A 19170-nucleotide genomic window follows, 5' to 3' on the forward strand; every position below is an offset into this window, starting at 1 on the left:
AAACTCATAAATAATCTTACATCATGATGAGGACTATGAAGGAGAGAGGCAGAAAGGAGAGGGGCATCTTCCAAAGGCAATTGTTAAAATAGCACAAAGGAGAAAAGAGCTCCAGGCAGCAAGGAGGGAAGGAGCTTAGCTCTGCACCGAGAGAGAAGAGCAATGGCTACAGCAGGTGATCAGGAGCGTGGGATCAGCTGGCAAATCAGGCAGATCCTCATGGCAGTTTGGGATTTATTCTGAATGGACACTTTTTAGCAGGGGTCTGTCTGAGGTTGGAGGAGCACAGCAGCTGCAGAAGAAGTGAAGATAGTGAGGGGTGGGAAGGGGTACATCTCCAACACACTGAGAAGCTAGATAATAAGTAGACTGGGAGATGGATCAGAAGCAAAGGTGGAAGTGGAGACAGGGATGACTGTGAGTTAGAGCAGGACTGGGATCTGAGATGACAGGAGACACCAGGAGGAGCCAGGAGCTCAGAAGCCTGCGTTGGAGAGAGGACCCCAGAGCTGCAAAATTTTGAGTTCTTAGTACTGGATGGTATTTATAGCTCTGTAAAGGCTCCATGGGCGGATGTGTGCAGGGCAGGGAAGGAAGGTTGAGCTCACCTTCTTGGTTAGCTTCATAGCTTTGTCTGTGTGGAAGGAAAGTCATTCTGAGCAGCTCAACTGAGGGTCTCAGTCAGTAGGTTCCTGGCTATCTGCAGTCTTTGGGTCTGCAGATCTGTCCCCAACTAGACCCAAGAGTCAAAAGATACTTATGTGGCTATTGACGTGGGTTGGATAATGTTCCTAAGAGACACTTTCTTGCCTTTCTTTCATTCGTTCATTCCTTAGTCATCCATAAGATTAATGAGCAAAGTCCCCCACCACAGAAAGCAGCATCCCCCTTGATGGCTGAGACTTGGTCCATCCACAGGACACTGCACAGAGGTTTGGAACTCAGATGGGCCCAGCTATCTGAATTTCCTCCTCTCTGAAATCTCTGTAAATAGTCAAAATTAAATCATTAGTAAGTCCCCAGAACAGTAGTTCCGAGCCTTCCGCGGTGTCTCTTCTTCTTGTATGTTTAACTTTACCAGCAAGTACCTTACTGACGCTGAAATCCTCTCCTACAGCACCAAGGGACACTCTCATTTCCTCTTATGGAGGAGGGCACTATGCTCAGATTTCATAGCTTTACTAAATTCCCCCAATACAGGAGTATTACCTGGCGCCTGCACTCTTTGCTGCCAGCTGCAAGACATGGAGCATTTCTCCAGTCAGTCTACTTCCGGGTGCCCAGAGCCAAGGCTGGACAGGAAGGACCTTGACTTTTTCTTTCCCGCATGGTAAGAGTGCCAGTCACACCGTGGCACCCTCCCTATGCAGCTGGGCCGGCTCAGAGGGGGTGGGCCAAGGGCTCTCCCAGAAGCGGCACCAACCTGGGAAAGGACTTCCAGGGAGCCTGGGTGCTTCTATGTCCTCTAGGTCATGCCCGGTGGGCGGCGCCACCGCCGGGTAAGGGCGGGCGCCCAGGGTGCGCTCCCCTTGCTGGGCACCAGGCGTCGCCCCCGCTCCTCGCAGTCAGGGTCCCCGCCCCCGCCACCAACTGGAGCCCGAGCGACAGCCGAGTAGGCGGCGGGACTGGCCGGACAAATTTCCTTCTAGGCTGCGGGCGGCAGGCGGCGGGCAGCGGGAGGCAGGAGGCGTCGCAGGCGGCGCCAGGACCCCGCCGCCTGCGCGCGACCCCTGTACGTTCCTTCGCGCCAGGCGGGGACCGCTGGGCGCCCAGGAGGGCGGCGGGTAGACACCTAGGAGATGCGGAGCTGCGGCGGGGCGATCGGCGCGACAGCACCAGTCCCCCAGAGGTGAGCGGCGCGCGGTGCGGTCGGTGGCCGTGCATCCCTGTGTAACCGTGCGTGCGCCCTGGTTGGCCGGAGCAGGCCGGGGATACCGCCTTACATGAGGGACGGGCCGCGCTGGGGTGCCAAGTCGGGTCCCTGCCACCTTCGCAGTGCACCTGGTGCCACCGGGGACCTCGAGACCCTGGGTCAATAGCCGCGGGGCATCCCCTCCCCCAGAGTCCCCAGCCCAACTTGGCTACCACAGAGGCAGCTCTTGCTCTTCCTTTTCGTGACAAGAGCAGAGCCTGTGTGTCTGCGGGTGGCGACATGCAAAGCGAACTGTACAGGGCGACTATGTGAACGTGTTCCAGCTGAGAAGGAGTGCCAGCCGGTGTGTGCGGGGCTGCGCTCACAAGGGTTGGTACTGGAGCCTTTCCAGAAAGTGACTCCAGTTGCGCCAACTTAGTCCCGGTGGGGGCAATGCGGGGATGCTGCCCTCTGTGGTCTGGGCCAGTGTCTTCCTGGGCAGGGGGCAGAGTAGGGTACAAGCTGGGGGCTCAGCAACTAGGAAAGAGAGCCATGCAGGTGCCCAGGGAGAACTGTCATGTTTTGCAGTGTCGGAATCCTGACCTACAGAGCTCCTGGAGCCAGGGGCCAGCAGTGCCAATCCTGCTCCCTGGGACCATCTGTGAAAGGCTGGGCAACCCACAGGATGTTGAGGCAGAGCCAAGCTCATGGAGATGGTGCAGGACCTGACTTAAATTCCTTCCAGGAGTGGTAAATCTTTCTAGAAACGTTAGAAAATGATACCTGCAGAATTACATTATGGATTTGTCTTGAGTTATGACCACTCTATCAAGGGTTTCAATCCAGAAAACTCAAGGAAAGAATATGGCCTTGAGCTTGTGTGGTACAGTGAGTAAGAATATGGTGAGTTGAAGGAAAATCAGCCAAGGATTTTCATGTGCTACAAAATTATTGTCTCTGTTCCGTCGCTCCTGCCCTTGACCCTTAGACCTGGTGCCTGAGGGTCTGTACAAAGGCAGATGAGTTATTCTGAAACATAAGGACCATGCCTATTTAAACTATGTGTATAGGGGGGTGTCTTTCCAAAACTGGGGTGCTAAGCAAAGGCAGGTATGAAATGGTGGGGTGTGGACAATGAGGCAGGCTCTGACCACCACCATCATTTGATGTCCATGGTTCAGGCAGAGTTCTGTGCATGAACAGGGCTGGGGAAAGAGTTTCCAGCACAAGCTCTAGGTCTATCACAAATAAAAGACTAGGGGTGCCATGGAGCAGGCCCAAGAGATGGGGATTATATGTCAGTGAGAAGGACCTGGAGCAGTACCAGCCTGACATGGCCCTGATGCTGCATGTGACCTTAAGCCCTTTGTTCCTTGGGTTTAGCAGTGTCTATGAAATAGCACGATCCCTCACCCCATCCAGCAGACTTTCCATGTGTAGACAGAGCCTGAAGCTAGGTTTGTTGCTGTAAAAGGCTAGGACATTGGATAAGTCAGGATGGTTGTAGCTTTAATAACATAGTCCCTCATCATCCCCAACCAAATCAGTTGTAGGATGGCCATGAGGGAGTGGCTGTCCTGTGATGCTTCCCAGAGTCTGTAGGGAGGTACCAAGTGGGTACAGATCCTTGTGTTTTCTGCACCCATTTAATTATACCAGCCCCACTCTACTTTGGGAAGTTAGGCTGAAGTGTAGATTTCCTGAGTGCCTAGAACCCAACCAAATACCTGCCAGTGGACTCTTGCTGACTGCTGTTGGGTGGATGGACAAGTGATGAAGAGAGGTCCCCAGGGGCATGTGTGTTTTCAGTAGCATATGTTTCTAGTGGGTAACAGGTGTAGAAGGGAGGTAGCCACATGGTTTTGGTAATGTAGATTGAACTTGAATCACTGAGAGATTAAGAGTGGTCCACTCAGGGGTCGTGGGGTCAGTTCTGTTGGAGATGCTGAACACACAGCTGGACTGGACAGACCCCACACGACCTCCTAAGGAGGCAGGTTTGGGAGCAACGAGGAAACAAAATCCAAGCTGCCCGTCCTTCTCTCATTTGGCAGGTATTTTTCATTTATGATGTTTGAGTTACATTTCGGGAAGTGGTGCTCCACGATAGGAATGAATGTGTCTGTTAGGATAAAGATTGGCCTTCTTAATATTTTTATTATCTCTAGAAAAAATAAACCCTGCGTGTTCTACATCATCTTTCGACTATCTCCTGCTACTTTCCAAGATCTTAGGAGGTGGAGCTTGCTCAGCCTTGTGCTGTACCTCTCCATCCTCTTTGTCTTCATTTTATGAACTCCAATAGCTCAAAGCTCAACTCAAACACTTCACTCTACACAAAGGATTCGTGGTCCATTTACCTAAGAGTAATCTCTCTTCCTTTTGGTTCTATAGAACGACATTTGTGCCTATTCTAAAACACTTAGCGGATTCTATTTCCAGTTGGTTCATTCAGACAGTTATATCTCCTACAGCAGTAGTCAGTGAAGGGTGTGTCTCAGAGCCTGGACTTTGGGTTCAGGTGTGGTTCAAATTCCAGCTCTGATGTGAGCTTGGCCAAGTGGCCCAAAATTCAGATCACTGCATTTTCTTCTCTAAAATGGGATTGATCATGGCTAGTTAGATGGTGTTCACACAGACTCTGGTATGAGGGAGACTGATGATGCATATAAACTACAAGGCATGTGGCTGGCACCCAGTAAACTGCAATTACTATTCTCCTCAAGCACTCAGCACTGTGCAATGCACATGTTAAAAAAATGTGTTTAAATAAATAAATCAGCAAAGCAAAAATCCATACAAATAGATTCTACCTTTTATGCGCCATCCAAATTGGGAGGTCAAATCAATATGATGTGACATGTAGGCAACTAGTTTTTTCAGGGTAATCTGAATGATTATGTCAATTTTGCATGATTAAGTATTTGATCTCATAATGTTATCACTCACCTGTGCTCCATGAATGAGTGAATCCATTCTTTAGCATGCCCTATAGACTCTGGTGTTAGTGATCAATGAGGCAGAAATACAGCTTGCTCTGCACATTAACCTGGGCTCATGGTTTGAATAAAACAGGCAGGGTGTGAGGCAATGGAAAGGTGAACCAATCCCAGCACCAAGAAGTAGTGTGGTCTAGAGTAGGGTGTTTGGATCCCCAGTAAGAAAACAGCCTCTAGACCAGAGGATTAAGCTACGAAACGAATAGACTGCACCTAAACACCTCAAAACCACTTTTCTTACCTTGAAAAAAAGAGGCTACTATGGATCATCTCTGAATCTCTCATACTTGCAGTGCCATGCCCAGATTTTACCCTGTCCATCTCTGGTCCAGGAAACGCTGCTGTGTGCAGGTGAACCCAAGACAGGGGCTCCCTCCTGTTTCTCAGTTTAACAACGGGGTCATATCTGCCTCTCTCTCTATAACAAGCTGGTGGGTACATTTAGCATGCTGTTAACTTTAGGGGCTGACCCCAGATATATCAAAAGTTTATTTTGTATGATTAGCTTTCATTGCTTTGTCACTCACATTTTTGTCTACAAAAGCAGAATGCTGGCTAATATTCTATATGGTTAGGATTTTAGATTAACTATATCCGAAGTAATAAGGGAAAAAACTAGTTGCCTACATGTCACATCATATTGATTTGACCTCCCAATTTGGATGGCGCATAAAAGGTAGAATCTATTTGTATGGATTTTTGTTACTACTTCTCTAGCAGATGTAGGTGGGGCAGAGGCTGTTGCTGGATATGGGCGGGGAGACCCCTAGTCTGGGGATTACCAAACTTGCCTTCTTCTCTTCATTTGGTTCTGGCTGCTGTTCCCCAAATCTCACCTGTCAAGGTCCGCCCCATCCAGGTGTTCCACTCTGGGAGTTTTGATGTGGTTCACAGCCTTTGAACTCTTACTGCAGCCGGCTCACTGCCAGAAATGTGGGTCTTGTGTCTTTCTTTCAACTATATAAATACTTCAAAGGGATTGATGAAGCTTATGAAATAAAAACTCTTAACAATATATTTTAAGAAAACAAATAAACATATTCTTTTACATTGATTCCCAAGCCAATAAGGACCAAATAAAATATTTTAAAAGAATGGATCTATTTTAAAATCTTTCCCATGCAATCCAGAAAAGATATAATCTAGTCTATTACTGTATAGTGTATCAAGTAATAAAAGGATTGAGGAAGCAAATTTCTCTCCAAAGCAAATATAAACTCCATTGAGAGTGGGAAGACTTTGAAGGAAAATTTGATCTGTGGTTATGGGCTAAAAACCTAAAGTGTTTGGGGCAGGTGTTTTGATTCCAGGGTTTATTGGGTGAAGAGTGGAGGACAATGTTTTTGGGTCCTAGGTCTGGGTACCAGCAACGCTGAATCCTGTCTCTTGGAAAGGATGGCACAGGAACAGCAGAGAGCTCCTGGATAGCCTGCCGGTCACACAGTGCCTGGAACTCAGAGCGCACTGAAGTGGGAAATGGGGGGATGTATGGGTGGAGATGAGAGCTGTGTAAGAGCTGGTCAGCAATGCAGGAGACCTAGGGCTGAGGGCTGCCTGAGCCATGACTTCACTCTGCCTGGATAGAGTAGTAGCAGGAAGTCAAGGAGGATAGGACTTCCGGTTTCCACAAGAGGCTGAACAGTCTGGAGCTCAGAGTAAGCAATTTGGGGCAGAAGGACTAGGGTCTGATTGGGGCTTGAGATGCTGAGGCTCTGGAAAAGACAGGGGAGGTACCCTGTGTATGTTTAATTCCAGTCTTTATAAGGGGAAAATGACAGGGCCACACAGGTTGTCCTGAAGGTGAGTGGAGGGTATGAGCAGAGCTTGGCATACACTTACCACAGGACCACAGGACGTGAACCAAAGGCTGAAGCAATATAAGCGTCAACTCTTTGGCCACCACCGCACTGTCCTCCAGGCAGTCACTGAATTTCTTTTCTATAAAAGCGGGCATAATTTTTGGTTATTAGTGTCCTTAAATCTATGTGGACATTTCCAGCTGGACATTAGTCACTGGATTTTGTACTAGGGAGAAAATTAATTCCATTTTTCTTCTCAACCAACAATTTTGAATGCCTTATCACATAGCCACTTGAATACAATGTATTATTTTTGATGGCTTTTATACTGTGTCCTTTTATTTTATCTCTCACCCCAGAAGGACCTGGTGTTTTCAGGCTTTAATCTGTCTGCTCTGCAGAGTTTCTTGCTCTTACCAGCCTTGGCCTTGACCTCTTAGCCCACAACACAAGCACAAGCACAGGTTGAGTGTGGGGGATGCATCCTTGGAGCACTGGATGGGAAGGGGGAGCCCTATAACCCTTCTTCCTCAGTACAGAGAGGCCAGCTCAAAGGTGGACTCTTCTCTGCAGGATTTGATGACCAGCTCTGGGGCTTCTCTTCCTCCTGCCTTTCCCTCATCCCCATTTCAATTTGTCTGACATTCCTGCTGTGGGAAAAAGTTTTTAATTTTGCATTGGTGAAAGTCCTCCAATGGGAAGGACTGTGTCTCCTCATGGGCTGCTAATGTTTGAGTCCTGCTGATGACCTACATCCTGTAGGGTGAAGAGGGTATGAGGATCCAGAGGACTTCAGTGGGCCTTGATTACAGCAGCAGTTTTTCCCACAGGGCAACTTTCCTAGGACTCTTAGCAATTCTGTATCTGTCCACTTGCTACTGAGCACACTTTTTCCATCACAGGCTGTTTTGTTTTGAGATAACATAGATGTCACCCAAGGTGGCAGGCCTCTAGCCTTCTTCAAGATACAAAGTAAATCATTCTAGAGACTCTCCTGCTCCATGAATCGGGCTCAAGACCCACAGGACTTCTGCAGCTGTGCTACTTTCTTCCCCAGCCTTCCCTCTCTTTAGTGCGCTTTCCCTGTACAGCAAGGAGAGACAGGGAGAGAATCAGAGGCCAGGTTTCTGTTTTACACTCTTGGCAGTTCAAGAGGCTGCCCATTCCCTTTCAGCGCAGTGTGAGCCTGTGTCCTGGGCATGTGTGGGCAGGAGACAAGGACCAGGGTATGGCCTGGGACACTTCTGGAGAGCACAGGTGACATGTGCTTGCATCAGGCACAGAGTTCAGTCCCAGACACCATAAGCTTCTGAAGCAGAAGCTCTCTCACAATTATAGGTGAGGAAATCAGCGTGAATTAATAAGAAGCTGGGATGTTTGTGTCCTTTTATTACAGTCAAGGATTTACAGTAACTCAATCTGGGCCAACAAAAATGTTTCCTGAGGGTACTTCTTGCTCTAATGAATAGAAAGCATGCAAATGCTCTTCCAAAGAGAATAAACTATGTTTATTTCCTAAATAAGCAAAAATCAAACTCTACAATCTTGGTCATACTGGGAAGTTTACTAATGAAAAAGAAACTTCCATCGCCAACACATGATTTCAAGTCACCTCAAAACTTGCATTGTTCCTAATCACATTATTCACTGGAATTAACACTTTGTTTGCAGTGTATAGTTTCTCTTGGCTCTGAAAACAACCTTCATAAACAGTTAAACATTAAGTTCTGGAGGGAGAATGCTCTGGAATGGTAGCAGTGCTCTTAATTTTCCGCTCTCTTTGACTCAGCATTCTCTCTTCCTTAGCTCAGTGCAGCACTTGATTAAGTATATCAGTTATTCAATAAATTACTTTTTGCCTACATTGCAAGCCTTAGCTAAAGTTAGGTCATCTATTGGAGATGTTATCAGTCTATCCATTTAAATTCCCTTAAGCAAAGTCCTGATTTTGGCTCAATGTAATATAAAAGTGCAAGAGCCAGAAATTTAATAATTTTGTGCTATGTTGAGCCAAGCTAGATATATTCTTAGCTGGCCAACAATATTCTTTCAAAGGATCTTTCTTCGTTTTCATCAGCTGTGAGTAGTGTTTAAGAGTCTTTGAGATCATTTAGAATGAACAGTGGATATCTTAAATCTTTATTGAGTTCTTACAGTATTCACACACTGTGCTTAGCATCGGAGTTACTGAAAAAAAGTACAATACCTGTTGTATAGATGGTCCATGTCCCCAGGGGGACAGAACCCGTCACTACCAGGGACTGACAAATATAACTCTGGCTGTGGAGGTGGGCAGAGCCTGTGGGATGAGCCTGTGGACTGAGGTGTGGAAGGGCTTCACCAAATAGAGCAGGCTTGGTTTAGAATGTTTTCTTGGCAACCAATAAGGCCAAAATTCTTCCTGACAGAGGGACTTCCATTACTTACCCAGCACTGAGAAGTAGTGTGTCCTATCTGGGGAGCAGCAGGTATCTGAGTAGAGCTGGAGCCCAGGGATAGAAAGCATGAGATGAGAGACATGGAAAAGCTTTGGGATTCTGTAAAAACCGGTATGAAGTCTAGGAGTTGGGCTGTGTGGTAGGGACCAGCAGTTCCTAACCTGGTTAAGATCGTGGCCCATTTTGAGATTCCTTATGTAGAAAAGGCATGCACAGATTTTTACAGGTCCTGCCCAACCCCCTCCCTTGGTCCAAAGCCCGTGGTTTCCAAGTGTATCACCCACCTGGACCATCCCTACAGGGCCCAACAGCATGCTCAGCTGGGAGGCTCAAAAGTGCTCCTGCTAGTGATATGACCCAGAGTGGAGGTAGGAGGGAGGCACTAAGGCAGCAGGATTAGTTGGTAGGCAATGTCTTCTTGCATGTGAGAGTGAAGTAAACACCAAGTCCGAAGATGTCAGCTAATGTGACCAGATGCATTTCTTAAGGGATGGTGGTGACCTCAGGTCAAGGGCTGAGTGTGAAGTGCTTGAAGGGGAAGCCAAGCAATCTTGTACAGTGCAGGCAGCTGATTTGCCCTGGGGAGGGAGTCTGTCTAGGGTGTGAAGAGCATGAAACGGGTACTTTGTCTGTACCTCCCTGTTTATCTTTTTAAAGTTATTATTAAAAACTGAATTATAATGTACATTCTTGGGAATTTAACAGCACTCTTAATAAAATAACATGGAACGGGCCATTTAATGATGACAGTTGCATCAGAGATGAGAGCTCATGAGAGCAAAGCTGCTGGAATTGGGCCCATGAAGCCACACTCTGCACAGTGTGATCTTTGGGCGGTGGTGGAGACAAGCTGGAGGTCACCCTGAACCCTTTGGCACCCATGTCTCTTGTTGAAGGACCTCGGCCTAATTGGGAGCCCATATTTTAAGTGTCTTCTAACAGTGGAGAAAATCTGTGTGGCAGCTGTGAAATTTCTTGAGGGGGTAGCAGCATACCTTGGGGAAAGTCTGTAAGGATGGGTACTGTGAAGCCATAGTGCAGGAGTGCTTGACATCCCTTGGTAGCATAGCTCAGGCAGCAACCTGGCTGTAGTCATTCTAGTAGGACCTGAAGAAAGACACAGGATTAGACTGAAAGTGCTGGAAGAGCCGAGGAGGAAGAGCTCTTGGTCCTTCTGGAGCACGGAGTGGATTTTCAAGGAGCATGAGAGAGCCATGTTTTGAAAGGGCAAAGAACAGACCCAACTGAGAAATGCAAGAATTGTTGCCCTTCAAGGTGGAGGGAAGGTAACTGAGGCTCCATGGACTATAAAATGATCTGGAAAGTCATGGTGGTTAGAACCAATAGCAATGACTGCAATTGTACTGAAAATTCATTTTCTATCTTCATTTTACAATCAGGCCTTACCCAGGTACCCATTCACCTATGCAGGGCAGTTCCTAGGTCTGACACACACATTTAACTCAGTGCATGTGCTCTGGAAATTAAATTCATTCAACATTGAAGAACCAACTCAGAAGGCACTACCACCAAACACATTCGCACACGCTTTTATGCATTTCTAGTTTTCTCAATAACTTTCTTCATCTTTTAAGATAATAAGAAACATTTTCTGTACAAGTTTTACCAACACCAAAGTCGAATTCTACCTTTTGCCTTAGATAGGATATATTTGAGAAATTTGCCAGTTTGATCTCCTTATTTAGAATTGAAGCCAGTTGCCAGAGGCAGATGAGAATAAGACTTGCCCACCAAACATGCGCGCGCGCGCGCGCACACAGACACACACACACACACACACACACACACGCTGCCACTCAGGGGCCCAGAAGTGGCAGGACTGGGAATCTTTTTCTTGTTCAGGTCTGCCCCTGGGGAACTGATCTCTCATCCCTCCCTCCAGAGTCTGAAGCAGTGTTTAAATTGTTGAGCCTCAGGAAATGGAGACTCCTCATCTGTGTCCAGCAAAGGAAAGCCCAGGTTATTTGTCTGCTTAGATGGAAGTGTATTGCAACCTTGAGCAGCACCTGAAGGTGAGAAGTGATGGCCTCATTGCTCTGCATCCATCTTTTGTCTGCTCAGCCTTAGCAAGACTCAGCCTACTCCTTTGGGTGTGTTTTTCGCCTGGCAAATTGCTTCCAGGAGGAATTCTAGAAAGCAGTGATATATATATATATATATATATATATATAGCCATAAGATATATATATCTATCTTATGCACAGCATGACTTTTCAAATGATTTATTATTTATTGTATTGAAATCTACATCCTAAATTGATGGATTGTGCTAGGAAAAAAATCAGTGACATCAATCCTGGTTATTTTACATAGTCATTTTTGGTTTTGCTTTATTTTTTCTCTTATTTTCAGTGTAGTAGGAATTGGTAAATCTCTTAAAGAGAGGTGTTTTCCTTGGCAACTTGACCTCTCAGAAGTTGGAGCAGCTAGACTCAGTGTGCTTTGTTGGTTTTTAACTGGGCAGACAATGTGGCCCTGCATCCGCCTTTGGTCCATCATGGTTAGTAGGTGGGGGGACCTGGTGGCAGGGCAGAGGGACTTACTGTACCATCCAGGTGCCATTGCAGGAGGTCCACTATAGAGTCCCTAAATATGAGAGCAGAGCAAACCCTCTCTTCTCCCAGGGGTCTCAGTCCAGTGAAGGTGTGTATTGTTACCACACCTGCTGATAGGGTGTGGGCTCCATGGAGAGTTCTGATGACAGAGGTCTGATAGGGGCTGGGATAGAGTCATAATCCAGGGCCAGCAGAAGGAAGATGTCCATTAGAGCCACTAGGGTGGCTCAAGAACAGCCCCTTGTTGATCCTTTTCATTTATATGATTAGCTCTGATTTTTGCAGGTAAGCTGGGGAGTGTAGTCTGTGCAGAGCTCCTTAGAGAATTCCAATGTGTGCCAGGGTGGAGAACTCCAATGGCTTTTGCAGGGGCCTAAGAATGAGGTCAGAACTTTCTTCCATGAAGAAGGGCAGAAAAGTGGGCGGGAGGATGCATCAGGTGCAGTGAGTGACTATGCAGGTATCAGCATGGTGTCTGACATTCTGCGCTGGGTAGACAATGGATCTCATGGCTCTGAGACTGACTTGGAAGGGGTCCAGTCATGAGTGTCTCAACTGAGGGAGACATCCTTGGCAAAGTGTGAGTCTCCACTGTGCTCCTCTCCCTGCTAAAGGACTTGTTAAAGGAAAGCAATTAAATGGCCCAATCCATGACAAGTTGTCAGTGACATAGTGAGGCCTGTTTCAAGGTTGCTTTCTAAAGAGACAACTGGGAGAGACAAGTGCTACAATGAATGAACAGGTTGTTGATGGTGGCTCGCCATGCCAAGCAGCAATGATGATGGAGGAGCCCCTAAGCCATAAGATCGGCCACACGTTTCATTTATATACTTCCAGCCATTCCTTTACTTGATCACATTCACTTAAGAAATGTGAGACCGGGGGCTGGGGATTTAGCTCAGCGGCAAAAGCGCCTGCCTGGCAAGCGCAAGGTCGTGAGTTCGGTTCCCAGTACCGGAGAAAAACCAAAAAAAAAAAAAAAAAAAACAGAAGAAATGTGAGACCTTCTCTGTGCTAGGATTTGAATAGTGAATAAATCCCATGGGTACCTTGCATCCTTTGCTGTGGGTTCCTGCATCTGGACTCCAGCTCCAGGGTCTGTCTGCCCCCAAGACCCATGGAAGACCTTAAGAAGCTCACTTGTTGGGGACTCCTGCCCTGAGACCCCATAGAAGGTGCACTCAGGCCCTCCTGAGGTCACCACTTGAGACTGAGGGACTTTTCGTTCCAGGAGCTGTGATTGGAGCCGTGTGTATTCTTTAGTGGCCCATTTTCTACCTAGACCTTTTGGCTGGGCAGTTGCCCCAACTCTGCTCCTTAGAACCACAGGCACCACACATGGTGAGACTTCTCTTGGCTTCCTTTAAAGAGCTCATTTGTGCCTGTAGTAGATCCATATTCCTGTCATGCTGCTCCTAGCCACCACATGTAGAGGCAACAGAACTCCAGGTCAGGGTGGTAGAGAGCAGGGACCCAGCAGAAGGCCTTGCTGGGGCTGTTTGCACCCCAGCTGTCTCCCCTCCATGCCCTTGCCTTTCTTCCGCTTCTGCCTTCTTCTTTTTTCCATTCTCACTTCACTACTGTCTTTTTCCAGAACCCCAAGCCAGCTGAGCTCACTGGTGGCAGACCCTCTGCTGAGGACACTGAGGTTGGCCAGGGAGTGCTCTGACCCAGCCCCATGGGCAGCTGTGGTCTCCTCCCCCACCTCTGGCAGCTTTCCTTTCCCCTACACTCCTGTCGCAGCAGAGCCCCAGAGAATGGGCACTTGAGCTGGCACATGGATGGCATGCCATTCCTTTGCAGTGAGTAATAGCAAAACAAGTCCAAAAGATGTGTGGTGTTTTCTCCCTGTTGTTGCCCAAGCTCAGCAAGATGGCCTTAACATGTGAAGAGGATCCATGTGCCACCCTAGTGGGTACAGTGTCAGGGTCCAGCAGGGACACCATGACTCAGCCCCCAGGAACCAAATGTATCCACAGAAAAGTGCTACAAGTCTGGAAGAAGCCCAATAGTGGAATGCTATGCCCACTGCTCTTGATTTGAAAATCATCTTGAATTGGTTTCAAGGGCTCCACAGAGAGTTTTGCTTTGGGAAAAATTCTATCAAGATGCTTCAGTGTTGGAGACTCTAGCTTTTTTTTTTCATGAAGGATCCAATCACACACATTTTACATCTGAGTTTCTTTGTCAGATCCTCAGATAAATTGGAATTTGGGGTTAACATTCAGAATGGGGCTGTAGTCCCTTGTATTCATTTCCCACCGCTTGATTCTTGGCAGTGGAAGCTGAGTCCCCAGCAGTGATGGTGCTAGGGGTGTAGTGTGTGGCCTGGCTCCAGAGGGTGATGTCCTTAAGGAAGCTTAAAGTGGAAAATATCCATGACAAGTACAAGGTGCATTTGAGTGGAGACTTAAATACTGTGTCAAGATGCATGAAAATAAAATTAACCATGGTGTGAGGCAGGAGATGTCTCTGGGAAAGTAGGTGTCTGAAATTAAAGAAACATGTGAGAACAAACTGTCAGATGTTTTTTACAGACTTTGTACTGTAATGGGGACGAGTTATAGGGCCATGGGCATAGCTGCTTTCATCTGGAAGAGGCAGAGGGATGTGGGTAAGATGATTTTAATATACAAGATCAAGCAGAACTGGGATCTTTAGAGGATTTTTTATTACCAAGTACAGTCAGAAGGCTCCCTTTTGTCCACTGTCCCTCAGTGTGCTCATGGAATATTTGATGACCCCATAAATATATAAAATTCAGCACAAATAATCATGACAATCTGGGTAAATGTTCAGTAAGGTCCATTGGGTTGCAGAACATGGACAAATGGGTACAGGCTCACATCACTTGGTGCTTTCATCCTTTCTGAGAGCTCTTGATAATGTGTAATTCTTAAATCTATAAGTTATGGAACACTGAACATGGTGGCCAAGCTTACTGGCAAGTAGCCATTGTCACGAATAAGCAAAGCAGGAAAAACTCAGACAGCAACACCATCTGTATTTTAAGAGAAGCATTTGGAAGGACCCTTAGGATACAAGGAAATACACATGCCCAGTCCTGAAAAGACTGTTCATGTGAACTATGCCAGCACAATCTTTAACACAATCCTCAGTTTTCTGAGCTCTAGAACAGGACTGGTAATTTTGTCCCATCTCTTCTGCCTGGAGCCAGCACTCCTGAAGGCTTAGCGAGGGCTAGAAGTTCTGCTTCCATGGCTGGCAAGCTGGTGTCTGTGGGCACAAGCACAGCGTCTTGCTCTGAGAATTTATGCATAGGACTTGTCCTGATGACCTGGCAGCTGTCTTCTACCAGAGAGAGGGGTCAAGAGAAAGCAAGGAGAAAGCCACCAGGTCTTTAGGACCTAGCTCAGCAGTTACATTCCGTCGTTTCTGTGATATTCTGATGGTTGCATGTGTTAGCCCTATTTATGCAGGCAAGGATGACCGGCTTTTTCCAAAGACTAGGTATCAGTGAAGAATCCTCATTCTTTTATTAGCCTTTATTAGTTGTGAATCTTGGTCACATACTATCCAGTGTCACTTCGGTTAACTTACTGAAAACAGTAACTTGACAGAAGACTACTGGACAGTTTTTAGAATCAACAGTAAGCCAAGAGATTAAGGCTTAGAAAAGGGGCAGAAACCTGAGAAGCCAGCAGCCTGAGTGGTAGTCAAGACCAGGTCACAAGAAGCTTCTAGTGAGGATGTGGCCTGTGGTCCACTGCCTCTGAAGCCAGTAGACCTTTGCAGGTTTGGCTTCAACTATTTCGAAATCACCTCTGGACCTGTGTGTTACTCTATAGAGCCCAACTCTTGGATATGAGTGATGGAGTCTGTGTCACCTATATTCCATGCTCTCATTGCAAGTACATGGTGTGCAGGTGGGCAAAGAGGATCCTGCTCAGAGAGGTGGGACGCTTCAGGCCCCTGCTGTACAGATAAAGAGTGCCTAAATTTAGGGAGAGAGCACAGGCTGCTGGAGACAGCCCACAAAATGCAGAACTTCACTCTTTCTGCATTGTACTGAGCTCAAGCACTATTTTGGGGTGCAAATACAGCCAGTACTAGAGTATTACCATATTTTTAAAAAGTAAAGTTGACATGGATCGTGCCTTATACAGGTGGGCGAAACTTAATACCTTTTAGAAGCTGAAGCTAACTCTTTTGTAAAGCAGCTAATCCCTTTAGAGAGCAAACACATCTTAACTTTTTTTTTTTAAAGATCAGGACTGTATATATTGCATTTTTGCAAGGCAAAATAGCTAGTATTTAGGTTTCTGCCTTTGCTCAGAATGAGGAAATGTTATAAATTTATAGACAACTCCTTGCAGTGTCTCCTGCTGAGTGAATAAACAATAAGTTGTTTTCATTTTTCTTTCTCCACAGTAATTAACTGTCTTCTGGAAAAAAGTACAGGTTGGTAAAAAAATTTTACAGAGCTTGAATTTATTTTATTCTGTTACTTGCAAGGTTATTTTAACATGAGCTTATTTAAGAACAAAGATCGGGAGCATGTGAATGAGTGAAGAAGCAATTGCTTTTAATTGTATATGGCAGGTCACATTTAGAAAATTCACTTTTGGCATGATATATTTTTTTCTTTTTTTGTGAGGAGCTCTCACACTATAGCAGCAATATTTTTTTCTGTTTCCTAGAGTGGCATGCACCTTTCCTGGGTATCAGAGTGCAAGGAGAGGAGGCCGAAATGCTGGCAGGGATGAGTGTGGTGTGCAAGGCTAGAACTCTCAGACTCTGCCCTACAAGGTCTAGCCCAGGGCTTTGTGTATCCAAAATAGTCCTGGGGCACAGCAGGTGAGGAACTAGACAGGGCCCAGTAGGGAAGATGGAAGATGCTGGCATAATCGGGGCAGGAGAACACGTTACTAGTAGCTCATAGTGTAACCATGACCGACGAGAACAATGGAATGATCTACATTTTATGGTTAGGGTCTCATACTGCTTTAGGAAGGTGGTATGTTGGACACATGGTATATTCCTCAACAAGTGTAATTTGGCTACTTTTATTCCTTGCACTGGAATCCAAGGGTGCCACTGGCTGATACTAGAAAAAACCCTGACTTGTATTTGCAGGGACTGTGTTATTCAAATCACTGACCACAAACACTAGCATCATACTCTTCGTGGCAAGGGCTCCCCCCAGAGGGCTCAGGAGGGAACAGTGGGCTCTCTGGTGGGATTGAGTTTTAAATTGAATAGATGTGAGAGATCAGCCCATTTCATAGTTATCAAAACTGATACTCAGAGAAGTACTAGTTGTTCAGGGCCATGTCACCAGAGGACGGCAGAACTCAGAAGCTAGGCCAGGTTTGCTTGCTCTCCAGTTCAGGGCATCTTGGCACAATGGGGTCAGCTGTGAAGGGGTGGGTCTACAGGTTGGGCCTGGGATCCTAGGTGATGTGTTTTGTGGCACCTTTTGTAAGTTTAGATTGTGACTAGTAGATGGTCATACCTTCAAGAAAAGATGTAGTGGAAGAAAACATTTCAAGTGGACTGATTTAGTCTTTTGGATCAGAACACTTAGATAATTCTGGTTTCAAGATGGAGCGTGAAGTGAATCCCTTTCCTGGATGGATTGTACTTTTAAAAGAGAATAATAATTCCTATTTACCTGGTGCATTTCAATGGGCTATTTATTATTGTTGTATATGATGATTTAAAGCTTTATGGATTTATCTCTTTTAAATTGCTTTTCCTCCCATTTTATATTGTATTTAGGTATAAACACAGAAATCACCATCATTTTTGGCTAACAAATTGGATGCACCCTTCAAAATCTGTTAGGGAATACTGATTTTCCAGATACAATAACCCCATCTTGCTTTTTCCCCCCTCAAGATTCATAAATTGCGTCAGTGGTAGCCTTCTGATTTGTAGATAAGCAAAACTTAAAAGAAGCTTAATTTGTGCAGTTCACAAACCTTCCAACACCTGAACATACCTTAAGGCTACTTTACTTTAACAAAGAAAGAATCCTCTGGTAAGTCTTTGCTTTGTTAATGTAGCTATCTTCTGTGCCCTTGTTTTCTGGCCTGCTCCTGCTTTCAGTAAATCTCCTTTGCTATCGACAGGCGTGTGTTTGTTTCTTTAGAGCTTGGAATTTCTGAGCAGGAAGGAAATAGTAGAAAGCTAAATGCAGACACAGCAATTCTTTAACTGTTTTTAAATGTACACATGATCGTTGCCTCATATTGATCTGTCCTTTCTTTTTTCTGGGAGGTTTCCAGTGTCAAAACCCATTTCCTCTTTCTTACGTCTTTATTGGTTTTTCTCTGCCAACTGAGAATCATTTCTACTGGCTGTGTGACAGATGTACTGTGCTGGGTTAGACTGAGGTGCCTATTTGTGATCTTGAACCCAGCTACAGTGGGGACTGAATGAAGAACAGGTGTCTTATGGATTCAAATTTGGAGGAGTGCTTTTGGAATATACATCTATCTTAAAAATAAAATGAAAAGGGGATACAGCGCAGTGGTAGAGCATACATGAGCCCCTGGATCCAATCCCCAGCATCATAAAAGGGAGAACATTTTAAAAAGCACAGTATTTGGTAGATTAGGGCTGTATTGATTATATCACGTTTAAAAATTGTAGCATTCAGTTTTACATTGCCTTTCACTTACCCCAATTTCTACAGCTGAACGCAACATTGCAAAAGTATGTCAGAGGTTAAGGCCATGGTAAATGAGCTTTCATACTGGAAATAAAAAAATAGCTTATGGCTGTGGAAAGTGATATGTCTGTTAAATAAAGAGACTGTTGTGAATAGATTTATGTATTCAGTTTGCTTGGGGTTGTCAAAATCACATTAATTGTAAGCCCAACCACACTACTTGCTGATTCTAGTCACTTTTAAATTACATATGCGCTGCTTAATCTTAAAAGCAAAATTAAACCACAGATTGGTGTACATTTCAAGCTACAACATTAAGCTTTTGTGTTTGCGGAAAGGAGTTTAATATGCTTTGTAAAATAAAATTAGGAGGCGCTTTGCATTCATGTTTACTTACATAATTTAGTTCAATACAGCCCTAATTTACCAAATACTGTGCTTTCTAAAGTGTTCTGTTTTTTATGGTTCAGGGGATTAAATCCAGGGCCTCGTGTATGCTCTACCTCTGTGCTATATCTCCTCTTTCAACAGTTTTTTTTCAGGTTAATTTCTTCCATGATATACACTATATACATAATAAATTTATAAATCCTTCTCATACATTTAAATTATTACATAAATCCTTAATATTAATGCAACAACGCATTATTTGAAGTCTGAAAAAAAAAGAAGTCTGAGTTGCATGGTAATTAGATAAAAATTATATTTTGAGAGATCAGAGAAGACATTTCTTTCTTTTGAAAACAAATACAGGTGTTTATTAAGGCTCTACCTGGGGATGCAAAGATCTGAAAATGCTGGTCCCTTGTCCTTGAGTACCTTCTACTCTAATGTGACAATGCCAGCAGTTTCCTTGGAAGACCTGTCCC

At 45.4% G+C, this 19170-nt stretch overlaps 1 protein-coding gene across 2 annotated transcripts in view; it reads left to right on the forward strand.

Annotated features, from left to right (window-relative positions):
* The first annotated feature begins 1602 nt into the window (after positions 1 to 1602).
* Ptpre (protein tyrosine phosphatase, receptor type, E) overlaps positions 1603 to 19170 on the forward strand; it is a 149329-nt gene continuing 131761 nt past the window's right edge. For both annotated transcript variants that reach the window (XM_013503075.1, XM_005402013.2), the window contains exon 1: positions 1603 to 1849. The gene's annotated coding sequence lies outside the window, so the exon portion shown is untranslated. The remainder of the gene's footprint in view (positions 1850 to 19170) is intronic.

This window comes from Chinchilla lanigera, unplaced genomic scaffold (assembly GCF_000276665.1).
Source record: "Chinchilla lanigera isolate Chin_1 unplaced genomic scaffold, ChiLan1.0 scaffold00076, whole genome shotgun sequence".
Taxonomy (NCBI): Eukaryota; Metazoa; Chordata; class Mammalia; order Rodentia; family Chinchillidae; genus Chinchilla; species Chinchilla lanigera.